This window comes from Aotus nancymaae, unplaced genomic scaffold (genome assembly GCF_030222135.1).
Source record: "Aotus nancymaae isolate 86718 unplaced genomic scaffold, 86718_ANA_hifiasm-v0.15.2.pri h1tg000033l, whole genome shotgun sequence".
In the NCBI taxonomy this organism is placed as follows: Eukaryota; Metazoa; Chordata; class Mammalia; order Primates; family Aotidae; genus Aotus; species Aotus nancymaae.
Genome location: NW_026988447.1, coordinates 54,307,085 through 54,315,529, shown reverse-complemented (window position 1 = coordinate 54,315,529; position 8,445 = coordinate 54,307,085). Strand labels below are relative to the sequence as shown.

The 8,445-nt window shown below is 34.5% G+C and overlaps 1 non-coding gene across 1 annotated transcript; it reads right to left on the bottom strand.

Annotated features, from left to right (window-relative positions):
- Positions 1 to 6,410: 6,410 nt before the first annotated feature.
- LOC135277911 (U6 spliceosomal RNA) lies at positions 6,411 to 6,517 on the bottom strand. Its single transcript, XR_010345472.1, has one exon. It is a non-coding gene; the product is annotated as a U6 spliceosomal RNA (small nuclear RNA).
- Between the last annotated feature and the right edge of the window lie 1,928 nt (positions 6,518 to 8,445).

The following is an 8,445-nucleotide window of genomic DNA, read 5'->3' as shown; positions in this document are numbered from 1 at the left end:
GGAACAAGGGCCTCAGGAATCTGATCGGTGCCCTATCATGCTGTGGCTGAGCTGATATCCAAGATGCAAGACCAAGTTCTGCCCACTCTTCTTTCTCCTCTCCTCAAGTAGAAGGAAGGGGTCTCAGAATCATGAGCTGTACAGCCTGGGTTAAGGGAGGGGTGATGCCAGCACTCCCTAGGCTGTCCTAGCTGGTGTCTCAGTATATTGCGTGCTCCCTCTGTCCACTGCCTCTGGGTCTAATTCAGTGCTTGGACTTGTCTAAGAGTTGCAGTCCTTATGGCCTAGGCTGTCTTTCAAGCTTGCTTAGAGACACAGAGTGCTGTAGCCCTTGATGGTGAGGTTTGAAGGACTCGAGTTCAGACCACCTGATTCCGGGATTCCCTTCTAGCCATGATTAGTTTAAATACTCCCTCCGTGGCCCAGCATCAGCTGAGTTTGTTCTGGTTTTTCTTTCTGCTCTAACAGAACAGCACTGAGTTCAATGCCTCATCACTGCTGTGCTCTCCCTCCCGCAGCACCCACAGATGCTCTTGGCACTCGGCTGCCGCTGCCAAAGATTGGAGAGGCTTGGCTTTGGGGTTTTATATCTGTCTTTTCTAGCTTGTCAGTGCCTCTTTCAGCAATATGAAGTTAAAACCAGGTACTGCGAGTGCTCACCTGATTTCTTGTTCTTTTAAAGGTGTTTTTTCCTGTGTAGATAGGTGTTAACTTGGTGTCCTTGTGGGAAAGATGATTGGTGGAGCTTTCTATTCTGCTATCTTGCTCTGCCACCACGCCAAAACCTATGTTTTTTTTTTTTGTTTTTTTTTGAGACGGAGTTTCACTCTGGTTGACCAGGCTAGAGTGCAATGGTGTAATCACAGCTCACCTCAACCTCCATCTCCAGAGTTCAAGTGATTCTCCTGCCTCAGCCTCTTGAGTAGCTGGGATTATAGGCATGTGCCACCATGCCTGGCCAATTTTGTATTTTTAGTAGAGATGGGGTTTCTCCATGTTGGTCAGACTGGTCTCAAACTCCCAACCTCTGGTGATCTGCCTGCCTCAGCCTCCCAAAACCTATGATTTTCATCAATTGGAAATCTGAATTTCTTTTGTTATCATTTATTATACAACTCTAGTAAAATTACGGGTGTTTTCTGACTCTCTCTATAGAAGCAGAACATAACTAGGGAGACTATTTCTCTATTAGTTGAAGATTACACTTATTAAGGCTTTGTCTATATATTTTAGCCAATTCCATCAGTGCATCTGGAATTCAAATGTAGAGGGAAAACATTAATGATCCTCTTTATATCTTCAGAAAGACCGAAGGCATGGTGTGCAGTGAAACAAAAAAAGTTTTAATTTATTGTAACTAATGGTAATATTCAAGCATAAACTAGGTATGTAATTTATGGTTATTTTTTGAGTGTGTAATATAGGGACCACTTTTTCAAATTCAAAATATAGGCTGTAATTTCAAAGAAAGAGTAAAAAAAAAGGAATTCTAGCTAAAAAATGTTTATTTAACCTATACTCATTCCAGAAATTATTTCAAATAATTTTTGAGCCAAAAACATTTGAAATTTGCTTCAGCATAAATATAGTTTAATCCAATCAAGAGAATTTTAAAAAAATGTGTTAGAGGTATATAGACATTGTATAGGATTGTGGGCTAAGAGTGGGTACTACTATACAATGAGACACATAAGTACATATAGATGCACACACACATATACACACATATAGACATATATGTATGAATGGCATATCTATGGATATATACATATATGTACCATGTGTATGTACATGTATGTGTATCTATATTATTTCTTTTTAATAATCTTGCAAAAAATTTATCTTTTATTTTTATTAAGTGTTTAACATAGTAAATACCTAATGCTTTTTTACTTTATGGACAACAATATATTTTCACAGTGTAATAAAACTTACCAAGTCTATCATGTTATATGTTATTCAAATCATGGCCATATAAAATGTCCACTTATTAATACATCTGGAACTTTTGTACTCAGTAATAGTGAATGACACTTTTATATTCTGTAATATTTCTAAATAGAGCAAAAAATCCTTTCAATATATTCCTGAAACTAGAAACTTTTCCACCACACGTATGACTTGACAAAACCACCATTTGTTGTTTATTGGAACCCAAAGAATGAGTTCCAAATATGTAATAGATAATTATATCTTTACTAACGATCAGATGTATACAAAATGTATGTTTCCATCTTCCTTTAAGAAGAAATTATGTTCTTTTAGTTGTAATCTTTTAAAACATTCACACATGTTATCTGATATTCATTTTGGCTTACAAACAAAATGTTCCCATCTTATCACTAAAAACTACCCACAAATCCTTCAAGTGATTACATATCTTGTGATAACAAAAATAAAATGCAATTCCTGCTAATATTATGTAGAAGAAAACTGTGAACCTTTGTTAAGAGATTGCAATGCTTTCTAATTAATGTTTGCTGTGAAAAATAGGTTATACTGAAAATTAATTTTAAAATTTAAAATAGAGTTTACCAAAAATCTTGAATATACAACCTATTTTACTTGTCTATTATGTGTTTGGGAAACAGTATTATTTATTGGTATGTGTATGTATGCACAAACAAATACAAATGTGTGCACACACGTATATCTATTCAAATATATATCTTTTATAAAATAAGGTGAGATATAAGTACATACATACATAAAAATAATCTGAATCAGCATATATACTCAGTACAGATATCACCTAATTTTTTAGTAGTATGTATGACCATATATTTGATGATCCATTGTAGTCTGAGAAGGAGGAGAACAATATGTTTTTATATCACATAGAACAGGGAAATTATTGAGGTGAAAATATGTTTTTTATATTATATAGGACAGGGAAATTATTGAGGTGAGAGTGGAACAAGTAGAGAACACAAAAGAAAGATGGATCGCTTTCCTGTGTAAGTGTTTCAGGTGAGGAGCAAATTGACATGTTTAGCCTGGTTCTAGACTGGCTTCCAGATTTGAAATTGTCAAAGTGAAAACTCTTTAAACAGAATTGTCTCAATAAGCACTTGTGACCATGATTTACCCTCTGAGTGAGGCCACATGTGCTTGGAAAATTTCTTGTACTATTATTAAAGAAAAAACTATGGTTAAGATGGTATCACTAAATTCGAACAGTTTCTGAAAGAGATTGCTAATCCAGTAAATTGGCATAATGGCTAGGAATGTTTGGCTTTCCTACCCAGATACTTTAACTTAATACAGTAGTTGGAATTGTTTTTTATTATTACTTTATAAAATAAAATTAAACTTCTTTTGGTCATTTGGGACTTGGAAACATTTCTTCAAATACGATGTCATTGAAGATACTCAAATACAAGTGAAGATCTATTTAAAACTACCCACTTTTTAAATCAACCTTCTCAATTTCTTTACTAGATTAATGAATGTTCTCCTATTCCTTTGTAAAGAACAATGACTGGGAGGCACTGCACATATCCTGCTCCTGTGAGGTGAGCAATATATGCCCAAATGCTTTTTTTTTATTTATCAAATATCCATAATTTAAATAAATAGTAACTAAACCAATAAAAATTGAATAATGATATTTGCTTCTATGAAAATTAAGTTGAATACCATGTGATAAATAGATATAATTGAGCACATTTTTCTATACTCTTTCCTAAACCCCAAAACAACAAAGGATTAATAGTTATAAGCCCATAAAGATAACAAAACAAGAAAGGAAATAACAGCAGGTAAATATTAACATAGATGCACATATGGTAACTAATTTACAATATTTAAATTCAAGACATCATAACAGAAGACCAATAAGACACAATTCAATTTGTATCGCAGAAAATGTGCAAAGTTTCAATAATTTTAAATACCAGACAATTCCGGGAACAGAGGTGAGCAGGTAGAGCTGAAAACAGAAGGACTTGTTGGAAGTCTATAAAAGGAAAGCTACAGATGTAGTTCCTTTCTTTATCCATGCGTTCAGGAGACTACCTTCTTCCCCAATAGTAAGAAGGATGGAGTTTTCAGAGTGGAGGTACTGAGCCAGACCACTTCTGTGCTCAGGGATAATAGACACTGCTGTGGACAAACTGAAGGGAATGTTTAAATACACGCACATTACAGTGGTACCCCAGGCCACATTCCACTTCTGGGCTGACAGATATTTGCTTATACACCCCAGAAAGAAAATGGGAATACAATTTTGTACAGAAACCTGAAAAGAAAAGACACACACATGCAGATATTCAGGATTGCTGCTAGGAAATGTGCAGATGCTCACCTGATCCTCCTACAGTGAAGTGCATGATTTCACAGGCCTGTTGTTATTTACAAAGCTGTTACATTTGTGTGTATGTTTCATTCTTAAATAGGACTTGCTAGGTAGAGATCACAGATATTTGAAGAAAATGTCTCATGCAAAAGTAGAAGAACAAATAAATGAAAAAAATTAAAAGATTATTGGAGGAAACAGAGACAATTCAAAAATTCAAAAAGGGTTTTAAAAAAAGAAAAAAAGAAATGCACTCCCTCTCTAAAGTCAGTAAATTCAGAAAGCTGTGAGAAGATATACAACCTATAAAATTAGGATGGAATACATTCAAAAAGCAACTATATAAGAACAACAAAAATTCTTGAATTTAATTTAAGCAGTCAAAATAACTGTTGGTAGGAAATAGCATTGAACAGATATAAAGTTTGCAATTTCTTTTTCAAAAAAATTATTTTCCTCTGTCACAACCTTTTTGTGATTAACTGATCAACAACTGGCCTTGACTGAGTTGGATAAGAGGGTGTCTGCAGTAGTCATAAAGAACCAGGAGAGCTCTTGAGAGAAGCAACATGATAACAGCTCTTCTTATAAGTTTTGGAGAGCAGTTTTCCTGTCTTTCATTCCACTTTTCACTACAGATTGGAAAAACAAAAGAAAACGCCTATTTCCAATTGCAAGCTCCTTCTTAATTTAGCGTCTGACAATAGGATAAGTCTGACTTTCCTTCTCCTAAGGGGAAGGATCTTCCTTCAAACAATCAGTCTGGCCATGCACCTAGCAGTTTTCTCTCTCAGCTTCTCTTGATAACAAGAATGTTGAATCCCTCTCCTAAATGCAGCTCAACTCTATGTACAAAGGATGAGGACAGCTAAACACTCACCTACTTTGTTCCCTAAAGCAGCCTCTCCCCGTTTTTTGAGGGAGATTTGTTTTCTTATCTAAATTACAAATTCTACAAAGACAAGGACATTGTTTAATATCATATTATCTTTTTTCTTTCTTTCCTATTTCTCTTTTTTCTGTCTTTTGGCAAGCGTGCTACCTACTTACTAATTGCTTAATAAATTTTGGACAAAAGAGGGAGTTGCTCATAACTTTGCCTTGAAATTGGCAATGAGATTGTGTTCTTCCAATTACTTTTAATTTTCTCTTTCTGCAGTTTTGCTCTTGTAAGGCTCGCTGAAACCTTCTCTCATAAGGTTAGGAGAATTTGGCATAATTTAGAGATGTTTCAATAACTGAAAATGGCATTTGAGTAAATAACAAAGAAGTGAAGCACAGGATTATTGCTGTTCATGTAAGGTAGATATTTTTTCCTAAAATTTAATGTTCTGTTCTTTGCAGACATTTGTAGTGCATAAACATTGTAACAAAATATTTTTAATTTCTCTCTCCTGTTCTGTATATTACTGTTAATTCATTTCACTTAACTATGCACTGTAATCACCCACAACATTGGTAATGTGTTATTACTTTAAATTAGCATGTTATTGTATTGCTACTTTAAACCATTACCTTTTAAATCAATTTAGGAATAAGAAAAATAAAATATTTTATTTTGCTTTTATTTATTTATTTGTTAGTGCTGTTCTGTATGTGCACCCATTTATGACATATCTTTATTTTTATACATGAAGAGATTTTTAACATTTTTTTCTGTCGGGCTGGTCTGCTGGCAATAAATTTCTTCGGTTCTTATTTGTGTGAGAATATCTTTATTTCTTATTTACTTTTGAAGATGCATTGGACATAGAATTCAAAATCTATGGTTTTTATCTTTCAATACTTTAAATATTTCATTCCACTATCTTCTTTCTTGTATGGCTTTAAATGAGAATTTCCCTGTTAGTTTTGTCCCTCTGTATGTAAGGTGTCTTATTTTCCTTCCTCCTGCTTATTTCAAGGTGTGCTCTTTGTCTTTGGCTTTCTGCATCTTTAATATAATATGCCTAGGTATTGACTTTTTGGTATTTTTTTCTGTTTGATGTTATCTGAGTATGTATGTTACATCTTTGAAATTGTCTCAATTAGATGTTCTGTGTGCCTTTCTTCCCCATCCTTTTTTTTTCCTTTGCATTTAAGTTTGGAAAGTTTCTTTCTTTTTTTTTTTTTTTTTAATATGGAACGCTTCACGAATTTGAGTGTCATCCTTGCGCAGGGGCCATGCTAATCTTCTCTGTATCGTTCCAATTTTAGTATATGTGCTGCCGAAGCGAGCACAAGTTTGGAAAGTTTCTATTGGTCTGTCTTGAAGCTTACGTAAGTCCTGTCTGCTGATAAACCCAGCAAAGGTATTATTTATTTCCATTTCATGCTTTCTATTTCTAGCATTTTCTTTCTTAGCTAAAACTTACAAAATATACAATTAATCGTTTTAAAGTATACAATTTAGTAATAGTAAGTATATTCATAATGTGCAACCACCACCTCTCTCTAGTGTCAAAACATTTTTGTCACCAGGGGAAAACACTCCATAGCCATTAAGTAATCACTCCTCATTTCACCTTACACTTATTCCCTGATAACCACTAATCCTTTTGCTCTATATAAAATTTTTCCTATTCTGGATATATTATATGAAAGTGATGATGGAATATGTAACTATTAACTTATTGCTTCTTTCACTTAGTATAATATTTTTTGAGGTTCATTCAAATTATAGCATGTATCTGTACTTCCTTCCTTTTATAGCTGAATGATAATCCATTGTATGTATAAACACAATCTGTTTATCCATTCATCTTTTGATTGACATTTTGGTTGTTTCTGCCTTTTGGCTATTATGACTGACACTACTATAAGCATTCATTTACAAATTTCTGTGTGGACAAATGTTTTTATTTCTCTTGAGTATATATCTAAGAATGAAATTTCTGGGTCATGTAGTAAATCTATGTCTAAATTCTTGAGGAATTACCAAACTGTTTCCATAGCAGCTGCATCATTTTATATTTCTACCAACTATATACAAGTGTTCTCATTTCTCTACATTCTTGCCAGCACTTGTTATTTTCCACATTTTAAAATTAAAGCCATCCTAATGAATGTAAAATGACAGTTCATTGTGGTTTTAATTTGCATTTCTTTAATAGTCAATGATGTTGAACATCTTTTCATGTGCTTTTTGGCCATTTGTACATCTTTCTTCAACAACTACTAATTCAAGTTCCTTTTTCCATTTCTAAATTGCATTGTTGGTCTTATTGTCATTTAGTAGTGAGAGTTCTTTATATATTCTGGATATTAAATACTAAATTCTTAACAAATTTATGACTTGAAAATATTTTCCTTCATTCTGTAGGTTCCTTTCCAGATTCTTGATAAAGTATTTTAATAAATAAAAGTTTTTAATTTTAAGAAAGTCCAATTTATCTATTATTTTCTTGTTCAAATCTAAGAATCCATTGCTAGAACCTAAGTCATAAATATTTTTGCTTATAGTTTCCATAGTTTGCTTTTATTAAACATCTGTTCTTGCATGTTGTCTACTTTTTAGAGTCCTTAACGTATCAGTATTGGTTGTTTTAAATTCTCTATCTGATGTATATTTAAATCAATGTTATACTTGATTCTGGTTCTGAAGCTTGCTTGACTTCCTCAGACTGAATTTGTAATTACTTTTTTGTATAGCTTGTAGCTTTTTGTTGAAAGTCAGACATATTGTATTGGTTGATAAGAACTGAGGTAAAAGTGTCACAGGATTCTTGGGGGTGTCATTTCACCAGTCAGAAACCTCTGTGGTCAGTGGTGCCTTTGCCCGAGTTTTTACTCAGTCCTGCTGGATTTGTTCTGCCCACTCAGCCTTGCAGGCTAAACTTAGCTTGCACCACCAGCTCTCATGCCTGCCAAGGGTGAGCCAGTGCAGAGCTGAGAGGGGTGTGTAAGCAAGCCAGTGTGGGGTCTGGCCACTGTGCATAGCCAGGCATGCTGGCTGTGACAGGGTGGGCAGCTCCAGGTGTCAGCTCCCTGAAAGGCTGCAGCTGGATCAGGCATACCACAAGCAACTTTCACTGCTGGCACTGGGAAATGTAGTGGTGCTCAGAAGCTTGGAAATTTCAGGAACCTCAGAGCCCCAAAGAGGTTGTTACAGCCCTGGCTCAGGGAGCTCCTAGGTCTGAGCTCCCAGAAGGGCCACAGCTCTTCTCTCC